The following is a 23396-nucleotide window of genomic DNA, read 5'->3' as shown; positions in this document are numbered from 1 at the left end:
CCTTCACTATTATTGTCATTTCATTTTTTACCTGACAGATTATTTCTGACCTCACCTCTTCTATGGTCCTATGGAGTTGTTTCTTTACTTCCATTGCAATCATTTCAGCTATTTCAGGCATGTGTTTACCAAGTTCTCCTATGTCAATATCTCCTGGACTTGTTCTGAGTGGGGTGGAGTTCTGGGATTGTGTTTTAGTCCTTCATTTTTTCATGTTTGCTACCAGATACAGAAAGCTCAGTTTCCCTCTTGAGTGGCTACACAGCAAAGGCCACTAGCGTCCCTAGCTTTCCTGTTGGTCAGGTTTGCCTCTCAGTGTCCCCTGAGAAGCACTACTTAGTCTTGGGTTTTCTGGAAATTGTTGATTTATATCTAGTTTTCCCCAGTCTCAGATGCAAGCATTGGTGTCAGCTGATGGCCGACTGTCTGATCCAGTGTCCCCCTGTAGTTCAGGGCACGTGCACAGCCCAGACTCGGGTTGCACTGGTGTGACAATCCTAGTCCAGTATACCTATGTCCTCAGGCAATTCAGGGTACAGTCAAAACCCAGACATGAACTGCAGGGTCGGTAGTTTTTGAACCACCTGATTTTCTGTCTCCAGTCAGTTCAGGACACATATAGGAACCAGATGCACCCAGATGCGGCAATCACAGGCTGCCCGTGCCTGTGACCCCTCAGGGGGTCTGGGCACAAGTAAAGCACACACTTGAACTGCTGGACAAGCAGGTCTTGGAGCACTCACTCACTTGGCACAGGGTGCATACAGGGAGCACTCACACATGTAACACAGCTACAGCAGTCCCAGGGGCTTCTGAGTGAGGACCTCTTGTCTGCCGCGGGTGCCCGGAGGGCAGAGATTCAGACTGTAATGGTGGTGGGGTGCCGGGCCACCCACTCTGCCCCTAGGAAGTAGATGGGAAATACCTAGCTTTCTCCACTAATTTCAGCTGAGAACCGTGGTGGTGGGTGTAAAGCACGGACTCGAACCATGGGACCAGCAGCTCTTGGAGTACTTGCTCACTCAATGCAGGGTACTCACAGGGAGGGACCTTAAGCACACCCCAGCAAGAGCAGTCCCTGGGGTTTCTGAGTGAGGACCTCCTGTCTGCCATGTGTGCATGGAGGGCAGAGACTCAGACTGTAACTGACAGACAGTTATTTCCTTGCCAGTCTGCTCCCTCCTCACCCTTCTGAATAGACACACACTTACCAGGGATTGGGGTGGGGAGAAAGTGACATTCTATAAGCTATCACATAGATCCTTCTCACTCAGCCTTTCTCTGAGTTACTGTTTCATCTTTTCAGTGACTACCATGTGAAAGAACATGGTTGACCAGGTGTCAGGGCTGATCAGATGTGACAAACACGTAAAGAGCATGTAGACTCAAGTTTTATAGTACATCCTGCAACAGAGGTGGGGGCTGAGCACAGTGGAAAAAGAGAAAAATAGGGGCAAGTGTCCTTTTTAATCAGTACTGTAGGAAAAGAGGAACATTATGGGTAGGGCATATGTGGAAGAGTATCTCATGCAGAAACAAATAAATAGGTAAGTACTGAATCATATATATTTGTGTACAACCCATTCTACAGCTGATGTTATGGCTTATATCTGGATTTCCCCCAAAGCCACATTTGGTCACAGATGGAGTTTTTCAGAAGTGGCTATATCTTTGGTGTGATCCTGGGATTGATGCTGTGATGCCAGGATTAAGTGTGCCCATCCTGGGTGTGCGTACTACCCACCCTAAGGGCACCCTAAGAATATAAGGGACAGAAAGAAGGCTGCTGCCATCACTTGCTGCTTGCTACTCCCCTTCTGGCTGCCTTCTGCCATGTTTTACCATGGACTGTTTCTCCTCCATGATACCCCTCTGCCATGCTACTCTGCCTTGGAACCAGCTGATTGTGAACCGAAACATGTATAAAAGGTGAGCTACAGTAAATCTTTCCTCCTTTAACTTGGGTATTGGCTATTTTGTCTCAGCAATGGGAAAAGTAACGAAGACAGCTGGTGAGTGGAAAAAAGAACATTATAATGGGCAAACCACTACAGTCCTTTACTAGTCAAACTGAAGAGCATCAGCTAAGTCCCTCCACAGATATTCTTCATCCACTGCCCTGATCACTAGGAAAGCATCAAAGCTGTGTAGTGGGAAATCCACCCATATTTGCTGATTCAGTTTTCCTGTGGAAATACACTGCCTGCTCTCATTAAGTAGTGCTATTCACCAAACCCATTGCCAGTGCCGTGATGACCCCCACCCCTGCTGGGGGCAGAGCCTGTGTTACTCCACCACAGCTGTGAACTCCTTGCAAGAAGCAGCAACTTAGGTGTAGAAAGAGATCAGATTTTTATTGAGAAAGGTCACTCTGGCTGCTGGACAGGGACTAAAGTAGAGATTATATTTAAGAATAATTAGGTGCCTGTTCCTGTAACCCATGCACAATGTTATAACCTTGTGGATTGTGCAGTGGCAGCTGTGAAGGAAGATACTGAGTGATCAGGAAGACAGTCAATAGCACTTGGTGACTGATCAGAGACCTGGAGCAATAACAAGGTGATGTCACAGTTAATTCACTAGGTTCTAGACTGAAAACTGTATATGCAGTGCCACTATGTATAAGATTGATATAACAGCCAGGCAAGGTGGTGCATGCCTGTAATCCCAGCACTTGGGAGGCTGAGGCAGGAGGATATTGCAAGTTTGAGACCAACCTGTGCAACAAAGTGAACGTAAGACTAGCCTGAACTGCATAGCAAGACCCTGTCTCAAAAAGACAAAAAAAAAAGATTTGTACAACAGAGGGCATGAGCGTGTGTGTGTGTGTGTGTGTGTGTGTGTGTGTGTGTGTGTGATTTGTTTGGGAAAAATGAAACTAAGACAATAATTTAAAGTTTAAACCCAAAAGACTTGGAGTTTATCAATATAAAGATATTGAAGTACAGGTTTCTGCCCACACATTAGAGGCTTTTACCCTGTTCTCTGTGTGTGTTTGTGAAGAACTAGACTGAGATGAGCTTCTACCCTTTCTGAGAGAAAGTCAAATCCTTGATCACTTAATACCACTGTCCTTAGCTGCTCCAAACCACCTGGTCACCAGCACCTGAAATCCCATAATCCCACTGTCAGTGAGGCTCATACCCCACTCACTGTATGCTACTCTGTACAGCTGATAACCACATTATAAGACCCACCCTCTTCTGTCTTGTTGGATGGCTACAAGCATAGAGTTGAGGTTTCTTAAGTTATTTAGGTTAAGTTATTGGAAATCTAATGGCTTTAAGTGATCAAAGACCCAACAAACAGATTCTGGGCTTTTCAAGGTCAGGAAAGAAGAAGACACCTTTGAGTGATACACATGGAGAGACATAAAACACGAAATCTGTACACTGTACGGACCTTTGTTGACAGCTACAAAAGAAAAGAGCTGTTTTGTAAATAAACAGATTTATATGCAAACTACAGGTAGGGTGATGAGAAAGAAGAAATTAAAGAGAAAGAGGTTATAACTACCATTTTTTATAAGGAAAGGAAAAGAGAAATGAGAAAATACAACATGTTAATGATATTAATAACTAACAAATAGGTAACGTTTGCTCCTGACAGGCATTTTGTGTATACTTTACATATCTTACAATTGCGATTATCACAGTAATATTTTGATACATGCAGAAACTGCTATTACTCTGTTTTTAGAGATGGTAAAACTGGAGTCCACAGGGTTTTAAAGTCATTTCCCCCAAATCAAATAACCAGGAAGCCTAGTATAAGTCAGGACTCTAATATAAATCAGGACTCTAAGTGATTATAGGCCTTTAACCTATTCAAAGAATCTTAGTTGTTAAATGGATAAACACAATACAGAAAGGTTCATTCTTCATGTAGAGGTGAGGGTTACAGTGCAAACTGTACATTCACTGAAGCTTTCAATATGTGTATTTCCTGTTATACTCTCCTCCCAAGAGAAGCAAATATTCTATAGCCTAAAATTTATCAGACATTTCCTTTAAAAAAATGCTCCTTTTTATTAAATATATACTAACTGGCAGGGACAGTTCTAAGAAGCTTCCATGTATTATTTTTAATTTCCCTTGGAGATCTTTGAATAATAATTACTCCCACATCATAGCTAGAAGTATTCAGTGGTAAAGCAGATAAGTCATTTACATATAGTGGGAGAGTAGAGCTAGAGCTCAAATCTATGCCTGACTAATCTCAAAATTCAAACTACTTCTTATTCTCTTTCTTAAAACAATCTCCCAAAACTCAAAGTGTATAAATTGACAAGCCCTTGGGACTGTAATAAGCTTCTGCAGCTCCACTAACTGGGCTATGAATTCTGCACTTGAATCTCACCTGAGGTTCCCGGAGGTGAGGAAGTTTCCTTTTTTCATGTATCGTCAGAAAGTATTCATTGTTCTGGACAAAGGTGACTGAAGTATTGAACAGACAATAAACTACATTTCTTCCAGAAAGAATAAAGCCCAATATCTACATATGGAAGTTGGTAGCTAATATATGGAGAAATGTAGTGAGCTCATAAGTTTTAATATTCTGAATGTGCAAAAATGGCATTTTCTTATTATAAGGACATTCTGTACATTCTTGTCAGTACAGAGGAGACAAAAGGGACTAAAACTTTTTAAACTGAATGTCATCTACATTTTTAAGTTGGACGGATGGTAGAAAATTGCTGCATGAATCATGTGGTTTGGATGGAAAGGTAAAGTAGAAAAATGGAACAAATCACACAGTGATTATGTCTTTCACCTGATTTCACCAAGAGAACTGTAAGACACCCAGAGGAGTCTACTAACTTCTTACCATTTTGATTTACTTGGCCACAAATTATAGATAGTAAATATCTACTTTACAGGGTAAGCAAACACAAAATATATGTACAGAGAAAGCATTTACACTACAATTACTGTTCTTAACTCCTGTTTTATAGTGTTACACCTTTAATATGTGTAAGTATGCCCTATTTCATTTGATTATACAATACTACAAGATGTTTTAGGATGTATTCTCAGGCTGTAAAGTTCCCTATTTTAACACTTGAAAATAAGAGCTATAATTTTAAACCATGGTATAATAAGAACAATAGCACTTCTTTAAGACTTAGCACTGCCAAATTTATATTTAAGCACATTTTCACTGTTAACTTGAAATTCACTGCACTGTATTATGAAAGGCCAATTTTAATGATCTTTCTGGCTGCCAGCTCTTTTTATTCATTCATTCGTAGAAGATAGGTACTGTCAGGCTCTTAACTCCTCATTTTGTGTTATACACAATTATCTTATGGTGAAAGATTATGGAAGATTGTTTTGTAGGAAACAATAAGGTAACTTTATCTCCCTGCTTACCAAAAATTCTATTAATTAGACAATGAATGCAACTCATCTAAGATGATTAAAAAGTTAGAAAATATGGTGTAAGTACAAAGGTTAATATAATTATACTGGATAATTTTGATCTTTTCTCAAAAAATAGAATGAGTTGATTTAATAAATCAGATGACTGTCAGTAATATCTCTCTCTTGCATTTTTACAGACTGAAAACACTGAGATTTTTATTATTATATGAGATGTCGAGTTTAGGGGAGAAAATACTTTTTGACAAAACTTATCTAGAACACTTCTCCACTGCTGGTGGGAGTATAGGTTGGTGAAATCACTGTGGAAATCAGTTCAGAGATTGCTCACAAAACTAGGATTAGAGGTCCCACTTAATCCAGCAATTCCCCCTCTGGGTATTTTCCCAGAATTAAAAACATACTACAGTGATATGTGTGTACCCATGTTTATAGCAGCACAATTTGTCATAGCTAAATCTTGGAAACACCCCAAATGTGCATCATTTGAGGAATGGATAAAAAAGATGTGGTATTTTTATACAATGGAGTATTACTCAGCTATAAAAATGATAAACTCTAGGCTTTTGTAGGCACATTAATGCAACAAGACACCATACTCATAAGTGAAATAAATCAGATCCACATATGTAAACATCATATTGTCTCCCTAGTGTAAGAGTCTGAAAGAGTAAATAAAACCCCAAATGTACAATAGATAATATGAAATGGAAAGAAATTGCTCAAACGAAGGAACAACTGGGATGAGGAAAAGAAGAAAAAGAAGGAAAGAAGGAAGGCAAAATATAAATATATATGTATGTAGAAGGACATCTGGGATAACTGTACTGCTCATGTCTTGTGTTCTATTGAAAGAAACAGCTAATGCTTAAAATTTTTTATATTTTGACCAATTTTGCATGCTGCTAATCTCAGCAATTGATTTGAAGACAACAATATGCAATAGAACAACCGTTGGTGAATTCCTACCATCTTGTCTAGTGAAACTCTGTATTATCTCTAATGTTTTATTTAATAATTAGCTTTTATTCTCTTTAATAATTCAACTTTGTTGAACATAACAATATGTAATGTAAAAACCACTGTTAATCCCTATCATTTTGTTTTGAAAGCCTGTATCATTGTTAACGTTCTTGCTTTGTTTTGTTAATGTCTGTGATGTTGGTATTTTCCTATTTTTTTTTTTACTACTCTCTTTAAAATAAAAAAGACTTATTTAGACTCAACATGATGTAACTGAAAGAAACAGGAATTGAAGACCTGTATTAATGATTCAACTCTGCTTTTAATTAGCAACTTGATCTTGGCCACATTTTAAAAAAAGCCTTCCCTTGCTTAACTTTCACAGGTATAAATGCATGTGCTTCCTGCCTCCCTGGTTGTGATAATTCAAATGAGAACATGTAAGAAAAGTACTGTAGGGGCTGGGGATTTAGCTCAGAGACAAAGCGCCTGCCTGGCAAGCGCAAGGTCATGAGTTCGGTTCCCGGTACCAGAGAAAAACCAAAAAAAAAAAAATAAAAAAGAAAAGTACTGTAAAGGGTAAACAAATAAAGCTGTTATTGAGTGTGGTAACTGGTAGTAGAAATCTTTTGTCTTTCTTAAAAATTAGTCTTTGCATGTGGCTCAGAATCTCATCTCAGTTTTACTCAGTCTCCTAGAAAGTAGTGAGAATGACTAGGGTTACTCTGTGACTACTTTATCATAATTGCTTGATCATGTTATTCCACTTGCGCATGTAGCTAGGAGCTTAGAAGTTTTTATGCATTTGCATGTGAATCTTTATGCACATGTCACCACTACCTGGGGCAAATGTCTGATGGAGACCGCGGTCATCCTCTGAGCCCTTTCCTTTCTCAGCTCCTCCCTTACATGCTCACACTGCATTTGTGCAGCTGGGATGTGCAGCTGTGTTTCTGACAGCACGGGCTCATGGAACCTCATTCGTGTAAGAAAACACTTGCTAATCAGTGTCTGTGCCCACAGCAACACCCAGCTGTACCCATCTTTTTCTATTTTACTTGTGCCACATACGTTAATTCCACAGGAAAAGCCAGATCCCCTGGGACTACTCACACCCTAAACATTGATTTTTAGTTTCAAAAGATGAGATTTTTGTTCTATAAATGCCTGGACACTCGATCCATAAATTTCACAGTTAAATATTTTGACTCTTTTGGAAATTTCTTCTGTTTTATTGGAAAAAATCCTGTTACCTGGTTAAATGCTGGCGAAAAGGTCATGGTGCCAGATATAAATCAGATCCCCATATCTTAGACATGTCCTGGTTTGCTTCCTTTTATTTTGGGCAACAATCTTTTTGTCAATTACACCTGAAATGATTGTGTGATTTCCTCCCACCACCAAAGAGACTGTGCTTTGAAGTAGCTTATATATTAATCTTCAAAATATTTTCCTAATTTTTCTAACCAAATATATCAGTAAAAATTGTGATCACTTTGAGAAATCTTCTTGTTGTTCATTGATAAAATTGAACCCAGAAGAAAAGAATTGTGTCCTTGTTAGATGGAGCTGCTTTATAGAACACTCATGTATGAACTGTATTTCACTGTTTGGAAATATTAAGTTTTGTCATGGATAGAATGTTTGTGAGCACAATTCCCAAGTTCATATTTAAGTCTTGCTCTTCAGTGGAATGATGTTTGGAGTGGGATTTGGAAGATAACTAAGTTTAGATGGTGAAGTTATATGGTTGAGACTTCTACAGTGGGATTTGTGTTTATAAGGAAAGAGAGAGAACTCACACACCCAGGAAAAGTCATGCGAGGTGTAGTGAGAAGGAAACCATCACCTATTGTTGACAAACAAGGAGGAGGGAAGTCCCCAGAGCATGACGATGCTCAAGTCGTGGCCTCAGATGCCCACTCTCCAGGGTAGGGAGAAAGTAAGCCTCCCATGCTCGGCTATTTTGTCATGGCAGTTCGAGGTTTTTAAAAACAAACTCGCTTAGTCTTGTTGCTATTTCTCTTTAGCCTAGGGATAAGTACTCTCAAGGCTGGAGTCACTGGAATGACTTCATGGGAATGAGACCTCTGAAAAAGCTTTCTGAGTTTAATTCTTTAACACTGCCCACGCTATGTAAATCACCATATGTGGCTTTCAGTCATCAAATATCTGTTTGAAACATTCTATTCAATTAAGTTACCATATATATGAGTTATTCTGTGGGTCTGGAAAAAATGCTACTTTTTTATGGAAAAGAAACATAATTTAGATTAAGGTATAAATATTCCCCTTTTGGTGTGAATTCTTTTTTCTTTTGGATATAACTACAGTTAAAACTTATTGAGAACTTATGTGCATGGATATTACGGGTGTTTTCATGAATATTTCTATTTCCAAAACATGTAAAGATAAACATTATTATTTGACAGATGGAGAAACAACATGAGAGAAAAAAGTGAACACGAGAGAAGAAAATATTTGTGTAGAGTGCTCAGCTAGTTGGAGGAGCGATGTCCAACTCTAGATTCTCTGAATCCAATGCTGTCAAGTTTTCAGATTGATTGCACAGTTGTTGTGGTTACAACTGTGAACTACATTCTGCCTGAAATTATATCTATTGTCTCAGAGTCAACTGGAGACTTCAGAAACTGATTTATATTTCCATGCCTCAGGTTCATATAAATGAATTCTAGTGAAACTGGGCATCTGAGCCACAGAGAGCAATGTCCTTTGAGTCAGCTCATCCATTTTTCTCAACAACAAATGGTAAGGAACCATCACCCAAGGAGAATGAGAAGAGTCAGAAAACTCCTTGTAGTTACCCATGAAAGACTGGGGGAAGTTTTGTGTAGAAAGAAAAAAATGATCTCATGACTTCAGTCGTGTGTAAATCTTGATGTCTTATTTGACTCACGAACTATTTCCATTAAGGTTTGGCAATGGATTTTACTAGTCATGCTTCTTACATACACACACACACACACACATGCACACACATACACACACTCCTTCTATCCCTTCAAGTTGTCTGATTTTTGTCTCTGTTTGCATATCTGTTAACAGTACCTGATTTTAGGTTATGAAAATTACACACCTTAATACAAATAAGACTCACAAAAGTTCCTAGCCTAATGAATGTTAAACGTCATAAGAAAGATCATCCTTATATCAAGCCTCTGATAGAAAGAATGGGATGAAATTTGAAATCACACATAATAAACCCCTATAGACATGGGTTCAAAATGTGTAGAGTCAATCAAGTTAACTAAATAGAAATTTCTGAAATTGAAGATTCAATAAAGACAAAAATAAAGATTAATTTAGTATAAAGCAGAGTTTCCAGAGTAAGAAAGTAAATATCAACCAAAAAAAAGAAACTAGAAATACTGAAGGGAAAGAAGTGCTAAAATATAAACCACACATATGATTCACAAAATTCAAAGAGGAAAGAAATATACAGAGAAATTTCAATGAAGCAAAAAATGTTTCATGAGCTTTGGAAGTTGTATTTCTTGACGGCACTGAAATTTCTTAGCCGTATGTGTTATAATGTTACATAGATATTTTCTTTTTAACTGGCTGAAGTGTGAGAATGAGAATAGATTTCATAGCCATGAATCTATTTTACATTCTGTTATCTAATACTGTGCTAGCGTGTGCAGGTTAGTGAATAGTTAGGTACTGATATACTAGCTCTCACTTTTCCTAAAGATTTTGATCCAGTTAAGCAAAAGTTGGAGAATTCAATTGTAATTCAAAACACTGGCTTTCAAACTTGTGACTTGAATTAGAGCCCTCAGTTCTGGCCTGTATGAGTGCCTACTCCTTTCTCAGAGTCACCCTTCCCATGGCACACAGAGTGTCCTTGTCCATCTCTAGATGTGGGATGTGGCTGCTATTTCATGGTTTGCTACTATTGCCTAATTCTGGAATACAGAAAATCACAGTTGATTGTGCATCCTGGGCATGCTATGCACTGGAGTCCATATCCTTGCTCTGCTCTTTACCAGTTCTATGATTCTGAAGAAGTTATGTAAATGATCTGAACTTTAGGTTACCCTTCTTCAACCCAGGGACAATGTGTTTGCCCCACCTAGGACCCTCAGGCATCAAAACGTACTGTGAAAGAATATAAATTTGTTCATCATTTAATTTGCATGCTTTAGTGGGATGACTCTTAGTTTTCCAATGCTGAAACTTTGTTTTCCAGAGCTGGTAGAATGCCTAACTGCTACTGAGAGCTGCTCCAGGCCTCCATGATGCTATACATAGTCTAAGGTCCTGAAGTTGTCAAGAGGGCTGGCACGGTGAGGGGGCAAGCTGTCCCTGAGTCATCAGAACCCATGTTACAGCTAAGATTGCTGTTGACTCATCCTACATGGCCTCCCCCGGGGCCACATTCTAGCTGATTGCCTGCCACTTTGGGCACAAGGATGTGTTTTGGAAACGCCTTCTAACATCCTCTGCCAACTGCTCCTTCATCCACCCTCCCTTCTAGATCCGCAACTTCCAGGGAAGCCAACTCTCGCCTTGAGCTCTGCCGATGTGCAGCCTTAGAATGACTGTCCCCTTCTTGTTTCCCCCTAAACATGAAATTGTTTTCTTCCCTTTATCTTTGGTGAGGGAATAACCTTTCTTTTTTATTTACCATGTTAAAAATCTCATCTTTTATCACTTTTCATTCGTTTCTCTTCATCTAAAAACTCTTTAATTTCTCCTAAATTCACTTTTCACTCTATCCCTCCTTCAGTATTGTAGAATCTTCTGGAATGAAAGTAATTGAGGTATGTGTGCAAGGGCTAAGTACACAAAATGAAACAAACTTACACAATCAATATCTGAATACAGTACCTATCCACTGCACTTTGTTGTTGATTGGAGATGATGTACCTTGTATATAAGATATTAATAGTTTAAGACATATTTTACTATAAATAGTGCATATAAGTGATAGAACATTTATATTGAAGAGGATGGAAATTATCAAAGGGAGAAGACTTCAGATGTACAAATGTGTTTGTATGTAAACATTATTTATGACTATGTAAATGTTCAGAGTATTTTAAAGAAATTCAATATAACAATGGCTTAACGTTCCTAGTACTATTAAGTGGAAACATAATATTGTATCTTTTATTTCAGCCATGTAAACACTTCCTGTAAATATGTGATAATTTTGTCACACAGATTCATACATACTACCAACATATAAGACTCAGTTTGCAGTAAAGCGGTGTCCAAAATAAGAAAGTTGCTAAGAGACCCCAAGTTCCAGTCAAATCTGCTTGAAGATGATGGGCTACACTGAAACATCTTCAGAGGACATCTGGAATGTCCAAGAATAGAAGAAACATTCAAGTATAGAAAGAAGATTTCTGGAAAGAGATATTTTTCTAATGTGATTTACATTCTATTTAGGAAGCCAGGAAAGAAGTGAAGACTCAACTGTGTACATTACTCTTGCATCTGTTTTTCCATTTACTAGAATAAAAAGAATAACTATTATGCAAAAATAGTGTTCCTTTAGGTACTAGCTGGAGGCAAAAGGAAATATAAATATAGCACCTATAGAAAGAATAACTAAGACATACTTAGTCAAGTACAAGTTCAAAGAGGGTAACAAATTATAGTTGACAACCTAGAAACAGGTCATTTTTAATCTAAAGGTTAATAATGAAAAAGTAAAAAAAGAGAAGACCATGTGGCCTATGTATTTTGTACATATTGCAGCCCATCAAAGACACTTAAAGAGTATTACATTATTAAAAATTAGCAGAACTTAAAAACCCAAGTTCAGTTTCATTTTTATTAACTCCAATCTTCTTTTTTTAAAAAAAATTTTTTTCTGGTACCGGGAATCAAACTCATGACCTTGTGTTTGCCAGGCAGGCTCTGTGCCACTGAGCTAAATCCCCAGCCCTAACTCCAATCTTCTTCAAGTTTCTTAATCTTATCCCCTTTTTAAAACTACTTAATGAGTTAAAGGCATAATTTAGGATTGAGTTGGTCTCTGTTCTAAAATTCTCCTCATGTGTAATTCACAAACACTCTTTCAATTTTTATCTGTGCCAGATTTCACAAATATTGAATGCAGACAACAAATGCTGCTCTCTTCCTTCGTGAATGTTTTCTCTGAATCAATTTGAGTGTTCACTAACTCTCAGATTGTGTTCTCACCCGAGAAGTTACTAGGCTATTTGGTGCTCTTAGTTGGAAATCTTTTTGGAAAGGTCCATCTGTTATACAATCGAGGTCTTCTTTGCAGCTAAATGTGGAGAGAGCAGATTGCAAAAATTTAGAAAATACTATAATTGTCATGCTCAGAGGCATTTCATTCTCATTTAGGTGACTGCCAGTCTCTCCCTCCTCACTGTCAGAAGACCTGCAGATCATTTCCCTGCATGGATTTGCCAGAGTCCAGTTTGTAAACCAGAGGGTGGAGAACAATGTACTTTATTATAAACCATAAATGCAGTGTCAACATACTGAGACCATGTCTTTGAGCTCTTGTTTCTCACAACATGGGAAAAAATGACTTTAATTAGGAATATTTCTCTACTACTTCTGGAATTAAGACTGTGTCTATACACATGAAATAAGGAAAGTATCCTGTGGCTAACTTGCTCATTTCAGCTGTCTTAATGCTCAGTGTGTATTTTCACACAGTCAGTTCAACTGTAATAATCAGTATTTACTCCTGAAATCTAAGAAATCTAGTGTAAATGAAATGTTGGGAAGTGTTCTCACTTAGCAGATATTTGATTTAAGGAACTGTAAAAAATCAAATTTTACTGAAATTTTGCTACCACTAGCAATTCATTCTTTTAAGCCAAAACAGCAGATATCCAGAATAAATTTCAAAGTCCAAGATAATTTCTTCTAAATTTCATCAGTGATTATTTTGCTAAAATATTTTCAATAATTTATCATGACTCTTCTTATGATAAATATACATTTAAAACTCAGAGGAAAAATTCTACCATAATTTGTAGAACAGTCAAGCCTAAATGAATCAGAACACACCATTTGGTTCACAGAAACATAGATCAAAGCCCAATATCTCAAAAAAAAAATCTCTTTGTAAAATTTTCCCTCTCATGAATCACACAAAAATGTGTCAAATTTGGCAGCTTTTCTTGGTAGTCTTTTAGCAATCAGAGTCAGGCAGCAACCTAAAAAAGACTCAAAAACTTTTATATTTTAGGTTTTTCAAAGATATCTTGCAAGAAATTTTAATTTCTTTCTGTACTGTAAATATCAAAGAGCTTAACTTCTGTAGAAGCTGCTTTGTTCAGAAAAATTGAACTATCAATGAGAAACCACAAACTACATTGCACAGACATCATCACTGGCAACACAGTGAAGCTTTAAGAATGTCAGTGGTCCCCAAAGTAAATTGGATTCCAGATGGATCCGTGTGATAATGTCAAATACATCTGCCACTAAAAAAAGAGGTCTTCGGGTTTTGCGTAAGAGTTCGCTAATTTTGGCAGGTATAATTTGAGCACTACCTAGAGAGCTCCACTGGACAACAGAGAGAAGATAGGGACAATGGCAAACGGTGACCCACCATGGGAGTATCTGACCTCCTGGAGGCTTTGAAAATGCTTTGACGACCTGTTAAGAAGTTCCCAAGGACTCCTCAGATTTAACAGTAAGAGAAGGATAATAATTACTAAGGTTTGCTTGGGAAATCAAAATATTATATCAACTAAAAGCCTTTTATTATATATGTCTTATAACCATAACTTTTTTCACTGACCAAACCATTTAACCTCCCAATCTGTAGCTTCACTAGCTGTAAAATGGATGACCCATACTGCCTTGCAGTGCCATTGGGGAAAATGGTGTTAGTGTATATTTAACATAAAGTGGGCATTTAAAAATGAGAAAGCATATCATTTATGCAGCTTACTCCTAATTGTTAATTAATTATGAAGCAAAGCTATGAAAATGTATAATTCCTGGGAAAAGTTTCCTTCCTTTGCCATAATGACTATAGGAATGAACAATGACTGCCTGAATGTTGATGTTGTTCTCACAATATGCTGAATATTATGAACAAGATACTGAAAGGAATATGAAGAATATTTTTTAAATGCAATCCTGAGAAGAAACCGAATTTATTTGGGAATAACAGAACATGAATAGAATATTTCACAAAAAGTGCGACTGGAGATAATAAACCACAGAAGCCAGCAAGGGCTTCATGGAGAGAGAAGAATGTGTGATGGGTTTTCAGACAGAAAAGATGTCTGGCCTGCAACCCTGGTGGGAGTAAGTGGAAGATATTTTAAGAGAAAGGGATTTCCAGGTGTCTTGATTACTTTTCTGTCATTGCTAAGACGAAATACCCGACACCCAGAACTAAGGAGGAAAGGTTTATATAGCTCACCGTTTGTGAAAGTTTTGGTCCATACTCGACTGGCTCCAAGGCAGAGTGGCACATGGCAGAGGGCAACAGTTCATGGTGGCAGAAAACAGCAAAGGCAACAAGTACACAAGGGGAGGAGCGGAGGAAAGCAGCCTCTTTCCCTCCCTTACATTGTATGCAAACTATCCGCTCCAGGGCAGGTGTGGCACTCACACTCAAGAATCAATCATAAACTTTAGAAGCCTGCCCCATGACTGCATGAGGCTTTGGAGGGACATCCAGACACAACCATAATACCAGGGCTGGATGGTATGAACCAGTCAAGGTTGCAGGCTCCCTGGCCAGCTCTAAATATTAGAGGAATAGAGCTAACAGTAACAAGACTGTGTGGAGGTTTGTATTAGGAGCAGTTAAGGCCTCCAGATACTCTCCTTGTCCCTGTACGGTCAACATCCTCATTCAAAGAAGCTGTGTGCGTGGAGTAAGCACTAAGCTCCAATTAAGTGTCAGGCACTGACCTGGAACCAGAGGGATTAAACTCGTATAGCCATTTTCAAAAGCAACGCTTTGTACCTTACACTTGAACCCTTAACACTGGCACCCTAGATAGTGTCACTTAAGCAAAAGAAGAGCTCAAAAGAAATGAACCAGCTGGGGTTATGGCTTAGTAGTACAGAACTTGCCTAGCACACATAAAGCCCTGGTTTCAAATGCTAACATGGGAGAAAAGTCAGGGCTACTGAATTTGGATATCTATGAACAAACTGACTCCCTCAATAACTTGTAAGGACCCAGCAATCAACAAATCTACAGAAGTACAGAGGGCTATCAGACAGTTTGCAGTGTCTCTCTCTCTCTCAAATTTGAGTAGTGACCCAATAAAAAGCTATCATTAGACATTTGAGAATAACTTCCCATATGTAAAGTGAAAGTAAGTCTCTCCATACTCTGATAGCTAGATAGCTAGTTAGACAGATGAGAGAAGGAAGACATAGACATAGACATGATGTAGGTAGATGCATAGGTAGGTAAGTAGATCATGGTTGGGTAGATAGATGATAGATAAATAGATAGATAGAGGATAGATAGATAGATAATAAGAGAGATAATAACATAGATAGACCTCTACAGTCAGGCAGTTTAGGTTGAAACGCAGACTCTGCCCTTTGCTAACAAAGTGACCTTGAGCAAATTTCTTAAATCTTCAACAATTTTTCTCATTTGTGAAATGATACTAATAGTCTCTACCTCATAAAGGTGAAGATTACAGAAAATACAGTACCACACTCAATATATTCATTACAATTGGTAGAAATAGTACAGGATATACTGAGGAACAGTTTTTGAGCTTAGTTGAGTTGCTAAGAACATAAAGTAGAAAGAGTGGAGGGAGCCAGATGGTCAAATACCTTGAAGGCTACACATTAACATAGTGTTAGGGTATGTGAAATTTCTTTAAAGTAAGAAATTACTAACCCTTTCCCTACCCCAGAAAGTTCCCAAAAGTCATTGCCTCACATTCTCTTCCCTCAACAAGAAACTGCCCTCAAGTCATCAATACACAGTGTATAAAACGATCATAACAACCCAATATGTCTCTCTAAGTACATTTGGTTGTTGACATTAAATTGTGAACACTTAATAAATATGAAATTAATATATGACTAATTAATAACAACAAAATCCTCTCTCCTTTTTGCCCAAATAGAGATTTGTAGTTCTTTCAATCTATCAAGGGTCCCTTTCTAAGCCTCAGAAGGTTGGATGTTGTGGCAATTAATTGGTTAAACATATTATGAAGGATTATGATGACAGGCAAACATAAAATGTAATAAACACTTGGTAACAAGACTTCTCTAGGACATAGTTTCCATCCATATTCACCTAAGAAAGGCTGAGGGAACAGCCACTAAAAAGGACTCAGCTCATTATTCCTTACATAGTCATAAAAGACTCTACTAGACCATTTCCATAACTTGGCTAAAAGAAAAGGAATCAAGTTTCTCTAACTCATTGGAGCATAAAGGAGCAAGCTTTTTAGTAAGAACAATATAGCAATCAGGTGTTCCATTAATGTTATCAACAAGAAGCAAGGAAAATAAGAACTGGTACCAAGGAAGGTTAGATAACACCACCTAATAGGGAAGCTTTTATTCATTAATCATTGAAGGTTTTAAAATTTCTCCTTCTGCAACAGAATGTTATCCTTAAAGCACAAATATCAGGAGCAGTGTATCATTAGGTTACATGGATCTCAAATCCTTTTTCAAAACAGTGTCATAACAAATTGATTTTCCTCCAGTAACTGAGGTCTTTCTAGGTTTCCAGACTCCCATGTCTCAGGTGAATTTTGGGGTTTTGTTTTCTTCTGTTTTCCATATTTCCCCAAATCACTTTTGTTCCTGAGAAATGTTTGTTGCCACTGGTGGTTGTATGATGTTGAAGTACCAAAGAAAAAGGTAATACTAACGCATAATTAGTTCTATTTCTATGGACCTAAAATTTTATTTGAGAGAAATTATACAGAATGGGATCTAGGGGAACATTTATGCTTCAGTATGTATGTGCACACATTCAGGTGTGAATGAGCAGATGTGTGTATAGTCTCCAACTACTAGTCAAACGCTAATCATTTATTAAAGTATGCACTTTTGTCATGACATATGTGCATAGATGTGATAGTTAAGTTGGTTTGCCAGCATGATTGGCTTGATAACTGCTCATGGGATTAATAAATGACACTTCTGCATGTGTCTAGATGAATCATAGACAGGTGACCCTAGGTAATATATCCGGACCCTGGGTCCTTCTTCTCTGTTTTCTGACCACCATAAGCTGAGCAGTCTTGCTTCACCACACCCTTCTGCCATGATGTTTCTGCCTTGAGCTAGCCAACCATAAACTGAATCCTCTGAAACCATGAGCCAAATTAAAACTGTCCTCTTTCAGTGGCAGGTGCCAGTGTTATGTTCCATCTATGGGAAAGCCGATTAACTGGAAAACTTGGTGAGGAGATCCTGTAGAAAATTCTTTATCTCCACACAGAGAGATTGTCTAAATACTCCTGTTAAGAATCAAGTTAGCACCAAACACCAGTCAGCTGTTAAACAGAATAGTTTTGATTTCATATGAGAGTTGTATTAAAATATTATAGTCTATAAAAATTGCAAGCAAGTACAAGAAAGTACTTTTCCAGGGAAGTTCCTCTTTTCTCTAACCTCACTGGTACTTGCCTGCTCAAAACACTGCAAAAGAAATAACATGATGATTTAAATACAAAATAACGATAAGAAAAATTCAGCCCTGTAGGAAAAGGATGACTGGGGAGGACAAAAAAATTGTAGCAGCTTAGGTTATAGACATGGTTTCTTTCATATGCAGGGCTCAGATTATTAATATCTTGTGCTACACAACATACTGCTAATTGTTACTAATTTTTAACATTTACAATAATAATATTTCAAATATTCTATATTTCTTTATGGTGATTTTTTGAGGAAAAATGCTGTAACTTGTAATTGCTGAAGTGTGACAAAAATGAACCAGAGTCTCTACTGAGAGTTCTCATGAGGACTGGACAATGAGCAATGCCTTTGTTGTTGTCATTAAATAACTGTCCCACTTTGTGACAGGGCTTGTAGTTTGAAAAAAGGCTTTGTAAAAACCAGAACCATGCATATGCATAGAGTCATTGTATTCCTGGGCAAATGAGTCTTTAGAAATCTAGAAGACAGTTCTACTTTCAAATATCTTTTCCATTCTTAGACTATATGCGACTTGTGTCCAAATATAACTGTTTTATGTTTCATAAATTCTTATTATTCAATATGCAGCTCACTGCTGTGTAATTGAATTCAATATTCTTAGATTGATAAATTGTGAAAACCTTTCACAGTATTTCCAAACAAATATTGTGAATAATAATATTTTAAAGGTTGTAACTCTTATCTTTGTATCTCTTATCATGCTTCTGCAAATCAGCATTCATTAAACAAATGCTAAATATAAAATGTTTCAGAAGATGGCTTTAAAATAAGAGGAGTTTGAAGTTTGCAAAATATACTCACATCATATTATTTCAAAGAAATGCTTGGATGCAAATAAGAGCTGACCTATAGTTGATGGTCTGTTTTGCTTTCATTATCTAGTGCTTTAATGTGGATGATCTTGACAGTTCAACATTCACTTTCTGTTTTCTTTTCAAATTTCTTTCATTTTTAATTTGGATAAAGGAAATGGCATTTTATTTCCTGGTTTCTATAGACTCAAAAGTCACAAAATTGTAAAGAGGAGAAAAATTGTCAATTTTTTAAAGGTTAAATGGAGGAAAATTAGAGTGCCCAAAAGGGCAGGCTCCAAATGGATTCCGTGCTGAAAGGTAGATAACACTGGAAGGCAAAGATGAGTATCGAGCAAAAAGATTCGGCCAGGGTGCATTTGCACAAACAGCCTTGGCAGCACTATTTCCGTTCTCTTTTAGCTGAATGGTCGCATTGATGCCTATGCACATCCATTTGACCACCTGATAGAAGAATGCGATTCTGTTTTTAAGTGGACACTGAACTTTTGTGGAAATATGAAAAAGGTAAAATTTCCTTTTCCTTCTGCAACAACTCTTTCTTTCTTGAGGTATAGGAGGGAAGCTCTACCGCTGGGAGTGGAAGAAGCCTCAGGCAGCCAGGCAGAAAACTAACTTCTCACTGCTGGCTATAGCGAAGTTAGAACACTTTCCAAATATCACACAGAATTGTCTAAAACAAGCTCTACAGACAAAAGTTTCAGTGTGGGAAAAGGAGAATGTCCTAGGCAGTCACATGGATTTTTTTCTTGCTCTTGCCATTGATTAAAATAGTGGAAAACATGGGTGAAGAAAGGAATGAACACTTAAGTTTTTTGTAGAATCTGCCCAGGAGGAGCCCCCTACCCTCCAGCGAAAGTGCAGATGTAGAAAAGTATTTCAGATTTTCACCTCCAACTCTGTAAAAGATGACTGTCAGGCTGTTTTGGAATTTAGTCTATCCTGGCAATGTTTGTACTTTACTTTGAATCCACCTGTACCCTGCTGTTGGTCCCGTGCTTCTTCTATATCAGCACTGACAACATCTTTTGTGTGTATTTTTAAAATATCAGGAAAAAAACATTTGATTTTCCCCATTGTTCAAGAGAAGCTGGAAGTCATTAAAATATACCTTTGGCTCAAAGCTGTCACTCTATGAATTTTGAAGCAAATTTGACCAAAAAATAAATAAATGCCCATTTAGTGTGCAGGATGTTTTTGGTGTCTACACTCTTCCTTTGAAATAAAAAAGAATTTTTAGAGCATTGTCTGAATCTTTTCTTGAATATTCCAAAGTACCTCCTTTACTTGCTAAGATTAATGAAAATGTCCACCTAATCTGAATTAATTGATTCTGACAAGATGAGAGAGAAGTCTGTCTATGGAATTTAAAAACACTGGCAACAGAACTAACACTTAGAAAATCTGTGTGTGAGACAATGCTCCATAATGCTGTTGGAAAAATAACTGTAACATAAGATACAGTACTGCTTGTGTAAAACAATATTACAGAAAGGTAGGATTAACATCTAAAAAGATAGGGAAGAAAAATTTTCGGTAAGTTATATGAAAAAGAGGTACACAGAGCTAATTTAAGAAGTTAGAATAGCAAACAAGTTTGAGATGGGAAAATACTTTAAAAATTTTCTAGTCCAATGAGAAAATGTTCAACACCATTAATCATTCAAGAAATGCAAATTAAAACAACATTGAGATTTCATCTCACCACAGTAAGAATGGCTAGCATTAAGAAATCAACCAGTAACAAACGCTGGTGAGGCTGTGGAGAAATAGGAACTCTTCTCCACTGCTGATGGGAATGCAGACTGGTGAAACCACTGTGGAAAATAGTTTGGAGATTCCTCAGCAAACTAGGACTAGAGGTCCCATTCAACCCAGCTATTCCCCTACTGGGCATTTTCCCAGAAGATCTAAAAACATCATATCACAGCAATATATGTGCACCTGTGTTCATAGCAGCGCAATTTGTAATTGCTAAATTGTGGAAGCAACCCAAATATCCATCCACTGAGGATTGCATAAGAAAATTGTGGTGCTTTTATATAGTGGAATATTACTCAGTTATAAAGAAAGATAAACTCGAGGCTTTTATAGGTAAATGGTCACAATGGGAGACCATACTCATAAGTGAAATAAAGAAGACCTGAATGTGCAAGCACCACATTGTCTCACTAGTGTAAAACCTGAAAGTTTTTTAATTAAAACTTGGAGGTATGATAGACACTGTGAAATGATAGGAAAACACTCAAGGGTAAAGGGCAACTGGGATGTGGGAAAAGAGAAGGGAAAGAAGGAGAAATTTTCTATGTATGTATATACAGAATAGTTAACATAGTTGATCTACTGTCTTCTATGTCTTTGCTGAAAGAAACAGTTAATGAGTCCTTGATTGATCAATATTGCTTTGGTCCCAGTGCTTTATATCCTCTTTTTTGTGTCTTTTGGAATAATAATGTTTATCTTGTGCCATTGAATATTGGAAGTGTTTAACTTTTCATTTGTACAGGGGCCCATGCTAAGAGTTTGCCTTAAATCTTGGAGGAGACTTGGGACTTGGACCCTTCAGCAATACTGAAACTGTTAGAAATTTGGTAACTCTTAGAGATGGACTAAAATGTCTTTTACATAAAGGAATATGCATGAATCTTTGGGGGCCCAGGGGCAGAATTTTATGATTTGTATTTGGATGTCCCCCCAAAGCCTCATGCAGTCATGGGGTGGGCTTCTAGAGTTCTTGAGTTATTCTTGGTCCAATGTTGGGATTATAGGTGTGAGTGCTGCACCCACCCTGGAGCAGGTAGTTTGCATACAATATATGGGAGGGAAGGAAGTTTGCTCTTGCTGCTCCTCCCTTTTGCTCTTTTGCTTTTGCTGTTTTCTGCTACCGTAGTGCAGCTGATGCTATTTTGGAACATGGCACTTTGTGGCTTTCTTCTCAAAGTAAACTCTTTCACCTTTGCAAGTTTTGAGGCTGCAAAGGGTGGAGACTTGCTGCTTCTTGTGATGCCTTCAGGCCATCTTTTATATTCTCCTGTTCCTTCTCAGCAACTGAGATGTCTTCAGCTCTGTCTTTGCAGTTCACAGCTTTACTGGAGCTTCCTTTCTGGCCAAACTCACAATATATAAGTCATCTGATGGGCTCTTTGCTCTTGATTCTCACCCTAGATCTGGCTAAAAGTCCCCAGCAAATGTCATGCTACTGTCCCAACATTTGACTGCCTTGAAATTTCTTTTGCCAGATTAATTAGTCTTCTGCCATTAATCTCAGTCTCAGGCAAAGTCTCTGGACATGAGAAAAACACAGACAAACTTTCTGCTAAGCCATGACACACATCATCGGGAGTCCAACAACCAATACAATCCTTCTTCCCAGCAGAAATCTCCCAAACCCAGTCTCTACCAGAAGGATTTCTATCAGCCTTCTGATCTTCTGAGCTCTGACCAGAATCATCCATACAAAAGAACTGAAGGTGTTCTAGCACTTCTTTTTCAGGTGAAATCTTCAAACCTTTGCAAAGACTTCCCACAAGCCATTTTCCAAAGTCTCTTGAACCATATGGTCAGGTATAGTCACAGCAATGACCCAACTCCGTTGGTACCAAATTTTGTCTTAGTTATTTTTTTTTCATTGCTGAAGCAAAATACCTGATATCCAGAATTAAGGAAGGAAAGGTTTATTTAGCTCACTAGTCTGTGGAGTTTTCAGTCCATACTTGGCTGGCCACGAGGCAGAGCACCACATGGCAGAGGGCAACAATTCATGGTGGTGGAAGATAGCAAAAGCAACAAGAGCAAAAGGAAGGAGCAAAGCCTCTTTCCCTCCCTTATATTTTATGCAGACTACCCGCCCCAAGGCAGGTGTAGCACTCCCACCCATAATCCCAGCATTGGGCCATGAATCAATCAAAAACTCTAGAAGCCCACCTCATGACTGCATGAGCCTTTGGGGGGACATCCAGACACAAAAAATAACATTAAGTAAGCATTATCAAGCCAGCAATTGTTCAAAGTAGTCTGAAAATATATATTGAAAATATAGATTCATTGATTTGCATAATGTTTTATGAAGTGGGAATGTTTTCTTTAATGAAGAAATTAAAACTCAGACAAAGTTAGTAACTTGCACAAAGTCTCCTAGTAAGTGAGTGGCAGATCAGTGATTGGACCAAAGATCTTTCTACCTGAGGGTATAGGATTGTTTTGCCCATAAGCATGGTGTGCAGCTTAGGCTCCCACCTACACTCACCACAGACTCAGCTCTGGAGCTCAGTCTACCACTGCAAACTGGGGAAAGGTTTGCAATAGAAGTAAATGTTCCAGAAAAAAAATCAAGAAGTTAATTAAAGAGAAATTAACTAAAGTTGAACAAGGCAAATTCCAACCCATGCATGTAATATCTAAAATGCAGATTTATACTTTAGTTGGAATAAGCTTTGAAGAAACTCAACTTTGAATTGTTAGAATCAATTCTAGATAGCTAAGATTGCACTTTGAAATGGTGCAAATAAAACATTTTTTAATGACCTTTGCTTCTGTGACATTTTGAAAGATAATTGAAATATTAGGAAACCTATCAAGAACTGAATGCAATATAATT

General features: G+C 37.8%; 1 long non-coding RNA gene across 1 annotated transcript in view; it reads left to right on the top strand.

The window, feature by feature from the left end:
• The window catches only part of LOC106148804, a 95335-nt gene extending 76070 nt beyond the window's left edge, over nt 1-19265 (top strand). Inside the window, exon 3 of the long non-coding RNA XR_001234493.1 lies at nt 19202-19265. This is a non-coding gene — a long non-coding RNA (uncharacterized LOC106148804). The remainder of the gene's footprint in view (nt 1-19201) is intronic.
• The last annotated feature ends 4131 nt before the right edge of the window (nt 19266-23396 follow it).

Source organism: Chinchilla lanigera, unplaced genomic scaffold (genome assembly GCF_000276665.1).
Source record: "Chinchilla lanigera isolate Chin_1 unplaced genomic scaffold, ChiLan1.0 scaffold00002, whole genome shotgun sequence".
Taxonomy (NCBI): domain Eukaryota; kingdom Metazoa; phylum Chordata; class Mammalia; order Rodentia; family Chinchillidae; genus Chinchilla; species Chinchilla lanigera.
The sequence above is the reverse complement of the archived record's forward strand: the minus strand, read 5'-3'. Positions and strand labels throughout refer to the sequence as shown.